Genomic DNA, 11033 nt, shown 5'->3' on the forward strand with positions numbered 1-11033 from the left:
CTTCAATCTGTATTTTTCTCTCCTTTGCCGCTCCAGCTTTCTCATTACCATTCCCTCAGCTCGACTGTCCTCACCCATCCTGGTTCTCGGAAAGGTTGCCTTCCATTTTCTGCTTAGCTTCAGCCCTTGCACTTATTCCTCCACCTTCAGCGCACCCCTTCCCCTCCCCCACCCCCCATCCGATAGCCAGGTCCGGGCTCTGGGGACCAGTTGCGCGCTCAAGCTCCGGATCCTTAGTTCTCTAGCGCTGCCAGCTTTCCACACACACTCCTTTCCTTCCAAATCCCTCTCTGGCTTCTCCCATCCGCCCGGCTTCCTGCAGCTGCGTGGTCCAGCGTCTCTGCCTTTGCCTTTCCCTGCCTCGCAGCCGGCCTGGGCACCCATCCTGGGCTCTTCGACACTCTCTTCCAGCAACGCCTCCCAGGGCGCTGCTTGCTGCTTTCCTGGGCTCTGCTTCCTGGCTGGGGGCGGGATCGAAAGAGCGCTGCTGCCGCCCAGGTTCTCCCGTGCCGGCTGCGGGCGAGCGCACCAGCCAGCTGAATGCTGCAACTTGGGCCGCCCCGAGAGCAGGGGTTTGGCGGGGCCTTAGCTTGGGGCAGAGGCCCAGGGTTGCCTCTGGGCTCCAGTTGCCCTTTCTCCACTCCCTGGGTCTGGGAGGAATGGCGAGGGGGCGTTGGTGCCCCTGCAGGTGGGTATGGAAACGGCTTTGCGGATGCTGCGCGCTGGTATTTCTGCTCCGCGTGTATTCTGAGACTGGATCTATCACTGTCAGAGTCCGAGGCATCAGTGCGGAGTCGGAGCAAAAACAAACGTGGGTCTTGGAATCCCCAGTTTACCTCCAATCAGTAGATGGCCAATCTGTTCTGGCAAAAAAACGTCTTTGAGTTGTTACATAGTCATACAAATAACGTGAGAAATTTCTAGTCATGATAATACTTAACGATAAGCATGCATAACAGAAACAGCTAATGTGAGTGTTTTAGACAGGATCTGAAGGTTAATTCACGTTGCTTGGCTTAATTCTTATTCAGGTAGGTGTGATTCCCCACCGTGTTGCTCAGGCGACTGAAGTTCTGAGGGTCTGGGTGACTTAAGTTCACACAGCTAATATCTGTCATTGGAGACTTCAGTCTGATTTCATCTCCAGAGCCTGTTTCCCAAAGAGGAAATAATGCCTCAAAGTGCAGAGAACAATCTTGCCATGTAGCCTTTTTGAAGCTTTATGAGAACCTTCATATAATTCAAGAAAACTTTCCAGTTATGTCAATAAACGGACTCATTTGAAGTGCATTCTGAAAGGTGTCTATGGCAGAACTGGTGAGGGGTGGCTTGTGGGGATGACAGAACTCAGGCCAGACCATCAGTACGCGTGCATGTGCGTGTGTGTGCACGCGTGTGTGTAAGTGCTCACAGTGCTCTCAGTCATGTCTGAGTCTTTGCATCTGTCACTGAACATTAGTGATATGACCCTGGGCAAGTCACTTTTCTTCTCTGGGCCCAATTTCTCATTTAGGGGTATTGTGGGGAGTGTAAATAAACTAATCTTCAGAAAAGTAGTTTATAAACTGTAAAATTCTTCAGAAATATCAGGAATTACTGACATCCTGGGGTTTCCCTGGTGGCTCAGATGGTAAAGAATCCACCTGCAATGTAGGAGACCAGGGTTGGACTCATGAGTGGGGAAGATACCCTGGAGAAGAGAATGGGTACCCATTCCAGTATTCTCGCCTGGAGAATTTCATGGGCAGAGGGCCTGGCGGGCTGCAGTCAGTGAGGTCACAAAGAGTCAGACAAGACTGAGCAACTAACACATTTTCACCACTTCATACACTACAAATGTGCATGTCATAGATGTTGAATTAGTGACGTCTTGCTGTTCACACAGCTAATTATCCTTACTGGTAACAATATTGCTTTTACTCTTGCTGTTAATTTTAACTATGTGATACCTGGCTAGAATATACTTCCAAATTCCACCTGTCTTATTTTGTGCCCTATGCATACAGTCAAGAAATATGGCACAGTTTGCAATGAGTTTTCACATAGACTGTCTCTCAATTAATTGATTAATATATTAGATTTTTTGGGAGTGAAGGGTTGTGGCTATGTAACAAGTAATGTTATGTCTTTGTGGAGCTTGTTATCAAAATACAATAATTTTAAACCTGGAAACACATCATAGGTTCTCTCTGCAATTAAACTCAGTATTTTTTTTTCATTGTTTACTCTTAGTAATTGCTTATTATCATCAGTTCATGGTTCATCTGTACCTCGAATACTCCAAGAAACTGCAGCACTGAAACCAATTTCAACCCCAAGTACTTATACATTTGAGACCTATTTCAGATTCATTGATGAAATGAAGAAACTATAAATACTCTCTTCTAGATGCAGAAAGATGAAAATAATATTAAACTAAAGTCCAATGTTTCTATGTATTAGGTTTATTCAACTTTCTTGGGTTTTCAACAATAGCTGCAAAGATTAAAGTCATAGATCTTGGACACAGCAATATTCTACATTATTTCAGTGAGAAATACAATCTCCTTTAATGCAATCTTCGGTCTTGATTTTAAGGGAAAATGTATGCTTCCTGTGATGAGAGTTGTGATGTTTCCCTTCATGGGTCTTAAATCTTCAGGGACACTAATGAAATGTGTATGAAAACAAGAGAGAAATCAGGGCCAGTTATCTGTGACAATTCCCTCCTTCAATGAGCAAATAAATAAATAAATAGCTGGATAAATGAGCAAAAAGGAAAAACATAATCTCATTTTCTCAAATCGGTTAAAACAAGTGACATGATGAGAAAAAATGAGACACCAGCAGACCCTGAGCTTTGCCACATTTGCCTAAGCTTGAAAAATCGCCTCTTTCATAAAGTAGGAGCTGGCAGACACCATGTGCATATCAAGTGTCTGGGAAATGTGAAAAATGACACATCTTTCACTCACAGCCCTGGATGGAGTGAAGGCTTTACAGTTGCCTCCTCACCTGTTTAAGAATGTCTGGGCCCCCTCTCTCCAGGCTCTTATAGGCAGCTTCACCATCATCCCCTACACTGTAAGATGGATAGTGCTCTGATCCCAAGCAGCCAATCTCAGTCTCTCAAGAAATAATCCACTCCACTGACAGATGAGTGAAACTGGATGTTCCCCTCATTCAAACTATGCCGTACCTGGATGGCACCAGCCAGCCGGAGTCCTTTAGGGAAATGGTTAGAGATTTGGGCCAATTTCTGCTGTCAGCACATAGTATTAGGACCTTGTTTCTGTGAGGTTGTGAATTTGTGATCTGTCTTTTCAATGCTGTTTCTACACAAACAGAATGAGAATATGTTAACTAGAAAACGGACTGAGTTTAATGTATTCCCCTGCATTCCCAAAGTGCTTCCTATTTTTCATATTTATAGTATTAGGAATGCACCATTTGTTTTCAGTGACTCACTAGTTAAGGAAGATTAAAACAGTCAATCAAATGAAAGTGAATTTTAAAATTACACAAATAAGTAAAATGTGCTATAGATTAACAGATTTGTAATATCAATAATTTAATATTTGGCTAAATCAAGTTTTTTTATTTTGGGAATGATGTAGGAAATTAGTGTAATAACTTGAAGAATACTCATGCCTTTTTAAAAAATATGTACAGTAAAGCTAGAAGAAGGACATTTAATTAAAAAAAGGCAGACTGAACAATGAAAACTCAGAGTGGTATTCCATTGTTCCCAGAAGTTAAAATAGACAGCTTCAACTCTTTATAATCACCAGTTATTATGTGACAGGTAAAAAAAGATGTGTGGTTTGCTAAACGTAACTTTCTTATACAGGATTATTTTTTCCCCTTGTGGGTATAAGATTATGACAGCAATTTTAATGGTTACTTAATTTCAAGGGTGAGTGTACACGGGTATGGGTGTGAGGGGTTGTCCTTGAAACTTAATAAAATATGGATGATTTCAAAATACTTTAGTGAGAAAAGATCTTTGGGATTCTTTAGCAATTTAAAATTATAAAGATAAATTACATGAGACAAGAAGTTGTAAATGCCTTATGAATCATTTATTCTCTCGTCACTGCTATTTTATTGACAAGGGTGTATGGAAGTATAAAGAGATGACACTGAATAGAATTGTCTGTGTAACTTATACTTGGTTTGATTTAAAGCTTTATAAAGCAAACTGTACTTAGAGGTATTTGTGACTTAATTATTACATAGTGAACATCACCATCCATTTTAAAGTGAGTGTTTTTGTGAAGATTGGAAAGCATCCTTGTATACCTTATACTTATTTTTCCCTTCCTGTTATATATTACTTTATTGAAAGCTGCTCAGGGAATATGTATTAGAATACCAAGTTTCCTTACAATAAAGGGTTGTTTTACAATTGTAGTATAAAAGAAATAGTGAAAACAAGAGTGGTTGTATATTGAATTTTTAGAATGTGTACCAATTCTAGATTGCTAAGTGTAGTGAATTGGCCTAAGGATTGGAGCAGACAGGTTGTTATTTGGTGTAACTGGTGCTGGTGATAATCCGTCGATCATGTGATTGATGATATTGACCTCATCCTAGAGTCAAAGTGCAGGCATGAGCATTTGATGGTGGCTCAGATGATAAAGAATCCACCTGCAATGCAGGAGACCCGGGTTCAATCCCTGGGTCAGGAAGATTCCCTGGAGGAGGGAATGGCTTCCTACTCCAGTATTCTTGCTTGGAGAATTCCATGGACAGAGGAGCCTAACAGGTTATATATAGTCCATGGGGTCGCAAACAGTCGGACATGACTGAGTGACTAAAACTTTCACTTTCACACTTTCTTTTCAAAATCAAAATCAGGTAAAGATGCAAATAAAAATTTTCTGACATCCCTGTGAATTTATAAAAGAATTACTACAATGCAGTCTAAGTACTGTTACTTATGACCGCCTATGGCCTCAGTTTTATACAACAGTGCAAACAGATATTTAGAACTGGCATTAATGAATAGTAGTCTTAGTTGTTCATCTCTTTAAAGTTCATTTAAAATGAAAATTGCTTTTTAAAATCTTCTAATTTTGAACTCTGTGTAAAAATTCAAAGCTTGGGTATAAAAATTGGTACATCATTAAAACAACAACAACAACAATCTGCAGTGTTTTCCAAAATGTAAAATGTGAAAGTCCTGACACAATTCCATTTCTAGATGCTTATACTAAGAAAATGATTGGACAGGTTTAAAAAGATGTATGTTTAAGGTTTAGTCACTGAAACAGTAATTTTGATGGCAAAAAATTAAAGGAAGTTTCCATCTCTATCAAAAAGGATGTGCGTTCATGCTTAGTCACCTCAGTCATGTCTGACTCTTTGTAACCCCATGGACCATAGCCTGCCAGGCTCCTCTGTCCATAGGAGCAAAATAATTTGGAGAAAATATTTATTTGTACATGCATAAAAAATATCAGAAAAGATAAAAACATTCCTTATACACTGTTAGTTAAACCTGATGGGAGGATTGGATTGACGTGGCTTTTTATTTCCTTTAATTTTGAAAAATTTTCAAATTCATTTGTAGGATGGGTATGTAATGATCTTTAATGAAAAGCTTAAAATCTTAGCTATAGAGAATTCAATGATTAATTTAAAAATGCATCCATGTTCCTTCCCAGTTTAAGGAAAAAGAAGCAAATGTAGGTTGCAAAAGTATCATTAGGCCCTTTTCCTTCTAAGAGCCTTAATCCAATAAAATATTCAGATTAGCATTTCCCAATTCAAAAACACTGTCCCCTCAAGATGCTCTTTGGAGAAAAACTATTAACTGCTGAGGAAACACTCACTGTACGATGTGTCTTTCTCTTGGAGATTTGCAGTGTGTGTGAGTATATGAAAGTTCTGAAAAGGTTTGCAGATGGGAGTCCTGATTGTGTTTAAAATTTTCCAAAATTTTTTTTTTTTTTTAATTTGGAAAACACCTACAGTGCCTAGTCATATCACATGCATTGAGACGCATAGGCCTAGATAATCCCGGAATCATGTAACATTCATCTTTTTATCTTTCATTTCTAGTAAGGAACCTGGCATATAGTAGGTACTCAGAAAATATATGTTAGATTATTAAAGAAGAAGGAATGACTGTTCTGGTGGAATCAAACACTCCTTCATTTTTTCCTACTTATGTGTGAGTGTTTGTGTGTATGTGGCTGGGTACATCTGTGTCTATATGTGTGTTTGTAATGGAGAGTGGTATAAACACTAAATTGTCACTGTAACATATGCATGTGTGTGTGCGTATATCTGTGCAGTATCTTTGGGTAGATATTTGACTCTATTCAATATTTGACATTAATCAAAAGCCATGGCTCAGATGGTAAAGAATCTGCCTGCAATGCAGGACCAAGGTTCGATTCCTGGGTCTATCCCTTGAGAAGGGAATGGCTACCCACTCCAGTATTCTTGCCTGGAGAATTCCATGAACAGAGGGGCCTGGTGTGCTACCAGTCCATGGAGTCACAAAGAGTCAGACATGATTGAATGACTAACACTGATATTATAGTATGTTAATCAAAATGGTCCAAAGAACATACTTAAAGATGTAGTGAAAAGTCAAATCCTTAAGGTTTTCAGTCACAGCATGAGTTTTTATTTTTTCCTGTAGATTAGAAAATATTATAGGTGTGCTCTTGAGGGTCTGAAAAGGAAACTTCACTTAGTAAATAGGAAAAGGACTTTTGCTTTCAAATCTTCTGATATCAAGAAAAAAATATTCACTTTATCTTTGCAGAAGGAAAAAAATAGCACCAGACCAGCAGTTTATTATCATTTATTTGGGATAAATAGAAGAAGAAGAGTTATTTTGCTAACAATTTGTATAAACTAATTGGATTCCCAAAGATAATACCCTCAAAGTATTTAGGGAATCTTCTTGGCCTGCTATTTCTTTCTCTTTTCCTGAATTTATATAATAAATGTCCAGAGAAAGAAAAGAAAAATGATATATCACAGCACCTTTGTCTCAGAAGATAGATAGACATCAGAGTGATCTGCCTACTCTTAAGCATATCCTTTCTCCCTGCAGGGCAGGAATCCAATCAAGCTTTCCCTCAGTCTAAAAGGGAGGAAGACTTTCTACATCTTCAGCAAAGGCCATCTTCTGTTGATGGGATTACCTGTGTTTACCATTACCCTGCGCTTAGTAGACCTTCACTTGTAGATGTACCTCCTTTATACCTAAGACTAAATACAAGCTGAGTCTGTGTATATCTAAAGGGGTTTTCTGATTTCCCACTTGTGTGGGTGAAGAATGGACCTCCTGAGTCACATGCTTTGAAGTGAAAAAATGTCAGCTTCCAGATTTAGATGAATTACTGCACAGTGCAGGGTGGTGGGGGCGGTGAGTGGCGGAGTGGGGGTGGTGGCGATGGTGGTGGTGGTGGTGGGGAAGGATTTCAATGCTCCTGAAATTGACAGCAGGCCAGCAGTTCATCCTATCCCTGGATTAAATACTATGTAGGTATTTGATCAATATTTGCTGAGCAACTAGACAAGAGTTTTATATCCTTTAAAAAAGTGCACATATTGGTGGGAAAGCACCACTTTACACCTTCTCTTATACCTAATGGTGTTGAAGAAAGAGCCAGAGTAGGAGTAGGACACTGGAGCTTTCAGCATCTCACTTCTGTTATCAATTGCAAGGCTCCAGATTAGAAGGTTGGAAGGAATCAACCGTTTTAATATTGCTCCTAGCAACTCCGAGGAGACGATCCATGCATTCCACAAATAGTAAAGTATATCCTGCCAAATAAGGAAGCTTTAAGCGGCCCAAGGAACTGATTCATTGCCTTTATCCATTTGATAGAGCAAGAAGCAGTACAAAATCACCTTTGTATATTAAAAAAACCTTCTGCTAAAGCTATTTGAAAACTTTCTGGATGATTTCATAGATGGAGAAGGCAAATAGCTTCACAGACCAGGTAGTTAACAAAAATAATTGGATCAGCCTGGAGGCCAGATATTACAGAATGCTGAGAACTGTGGCAGCTTAAGAGCATATGCACATCTAGAGGGCATAGCACAGACTTCGCCACACCTGAGATGGACTCAATGTGACCCGATCATCCGGTATTTCAAGGCAAGTCAGAAACCTAGAATTTTATGTGTTAAGTTCTTTATCTTTTAAATGTCAAGTGGGCCAAACAAAACTTAACTCAGGGCTATATCCCACTAGCAAGCTGTCAGTGGGTGACCTCAGACAAGATTATCTCCGGCTCCAACATTTTATGATTCCTAATGAATTTATGCGAGCACAGTGGAGCGAGGCGAAGGCAGTAGGGCCAAAAGGGGAATCTCAATGCAGATCTGTTTTGTTTCAGCCTGCTTTAAAATTATGCCCGTGGATGAGCCCTATTTTGAGTTAAATTCAACATGTTAAAATGCTGTGTGTCTCTGAGCCTTTTATATGCAGTGAACTACTATCACTAGGGGGTCTGATGAACAGAGAGCATTTGTATTAAGAGGCTAGTGGCCTAAGCAGAGGTCTCATTTGAATCTTAGCTAAAAGTCAATTAACTTAACTTCAGATTAAGGCTAAGCAGAAAGAGTAATCTGTAAATGTAATAAAACAAAGGGAAGCATCGGACAGCATAATGATGCCTATGTAAAACCCTTTATTTATTAAAGTTCTCAAAATCTAGTCTGCAGTCCACTAGCGGATTATAAATTTATCTTGAAACCCAAGGTGTTTTTTTGGTTGTTGTTGTTCTTTTGAGCAAATGATTTAAGATTTTATGTACATTCATTTTGTATATGAACACAGGCTACTTATTAATATACTGGCTGAGTTATCATTCTACACAAATGACATGTAACTAAGGTTTACTGAGCTTCCTTAATTCAGTATTCTGCTAAGAAAACTGGCTGCTGCCTCTGGGAAACATTGCAAAGTACCTGCATGCAAATAATTAGAACTCATGCAATTTGGGGAAGGATAATTTGTTATCACTGGATCTTGAGCGTTGTTTGAGTTGTTAGTGATTTTCCATTGCTGTGGTCCTTGCTTTTTAATTATAAATTAGTGTTGCTTCAGTTTCATCATTATCAATTAAGTTTGCTGTGGGTTGTTTCATTAACCCTATAGTCTATAATAATGCATATTTGCATACTTGGGGTTTTAAATTTGCTAAGGATTAGACTTTGAAACATTCTTTGGTTGTGGTTAGAAATGATTCATTGATATGCTTATTGTAAAACATGTGTTTATATCACTCTCAAAACTTATTTGTATGGTGACACTAGTCTAGTGACATTTTGTATATTGCCTGTGAACTTACGTGACATAAATTCTCAAGAGAAGAAACATTTTTTGAGTTATTTTTATGTCTGTAAGGCATTGTTTCATAATATACTAGCATATTAATAGGTTCATCTTATTTTACCAAAATAATGAGTGATTCATAAATGCATCTTTCCAAGTATTTATTACCCAAGTATTTTCCCACTGGAAGTGGAAACAGGTAGAAACTGGATATTGCACCTCCTCAGGGTGTTGGGATTAGGAAAATTTGAACACCACTGTTCTTTGAAGAAATTGTATCTAGAGGTCAGACCTACTGGAACTCTGAATTAAAAACTATATGACAAAGCAAAAAATAAAATAATAAAACCATTTTTTTCTGAGATAAAATGATAAGATATAAGACAGGAGAAGAGAGTACTTGGAAGCTTCCCAGATGAGGTCTTATTAAGTTGAATTGTTTTTGTAGCTTCTTACACTTTTTATCTGATGAAAATGCAAGATGCCATGTACTGGACATGTGTTTGAGAAAGTAGGTCACTGGGTGAACATTTATAGGGCAGCATTTTTGACAGTTACTCCCAGGATTGTTTAGAAGAAAAAGCAGATTTATGGCATACACACTGCCAATCTCCGACCCTCTATCTATCACAGACCAAAGGAGTCAATCACAGTGATTGTTCCCACAGAGCCTAGATGTGATTTCAGAATCTTTTTCAATCCTTCTCTGGACCACATACTAATTGATTGACACAAGCAAGTTGAGAGTCTTTGACCGTCCCTGCTGGTTCATTGACCATCTTTAGAATCCCTCTCCTATCCAAAAATACATGCCACGAAACAATTCATAAAAAATAAAAAGATCCAAAGTGTGATTAAAGCAAATATAAATAGCCACACATGTCTAGTAATGATGGTTTAAGATAGTGGATCTTTAGTCATTCTGTCAGCTTCTAATATTTGCAGAACTTTCTTTTTATTTAATCCAGAAATTTTTGATTACTTTCCCCATTCTCTTATTCTAGGTCAGGGATACAAGCTGCTTGTCATAGGAGCTCTAGTCAATCAGGTGCTTGATCATAAAGCATGAAGCACTTCATTCTGAACAGAGAGGATTTGAGAAGCCCTCATAGAAAGCTGGATTTTGTGTTGGCTTTGAATGTTGGGTAGGAAGTCAGCTAGTGGGAAAGATCAAGGGTACCATACTGAACCAGAGGAAACAGAACAAGTAAAGTCTTAGTGGAAGGTAAGAGGGATAAGGTAGGACTGCGACCTAAGTGTCTATAGGCCCTAAACTAGTTGGAGAACTTCATATTATTGCAGATAAAGGGAAAGCAAGATTTTGTTGTTGCTGCTGCTGCTGCTGCTAAGTCGCTTCAGTCGTGTCCAACTCTGTGCTTCCCATAGACGGCAGCCCACCAGGCTCCCCCGTCCCTGAGATTCTCCAGGCAAGAACACTGGAGTGGGTTGTCATTTCCTTCTCCAATGCATGAAAGTGAAAAGTGAAAGTGAAGTCGCTCAGTCATGTCCAACTCCTAGCGACCCCATGGACTGCAGCCTACCAGGCTCCTCCGTCCATGGGATTTTTGAGGCAAGAGTACTGGAGTGGGGTGCCATTGCCTACTGTTTTGTAATCTAAAGGTTGCCTTAGCAATGTCCACTGATGATCACAGATGAACAGCTAGTTAAAATGGAAGAAAGAAGCCCCAGCATCCACAGTTTGAGTCTCTGTGGAAAGCAAGTCATTTAATAATACAAGCCAAAA

General features: G+C 39.2%; 1 protein-coding gene across 1 annotated transcript in view; it reads left to right on the top strand.

Annotated features, from left to right (window-relative positions):
* The window catches only part of FAM19A1 (family with sequence similarity 19 (chemokine (C-C motif)-like), member A1), a 507576-nt gene that overhangs the window by 3075 nt on the left and 493468 nt on the right, over positions 1–11033 (top strand). The window lies entirely within an intron of this gene.

Source organism: Bison bison, unplaced genomic scaffold (assembly GCF_000754665.1).
Source record: "Bison bison bison isolate TAMUID 2011002044 unplaced genomic scaffold, Bison_UMD1.0 scf7180017864343, whole genome shotgun sequence".
In the NCBI taxonomy this organism is placed as follows: Eukaryota; Metazoa; Chordata; class Mammalia; order Artiodactyla; family Bovidae; genus Bison; species Bison bison.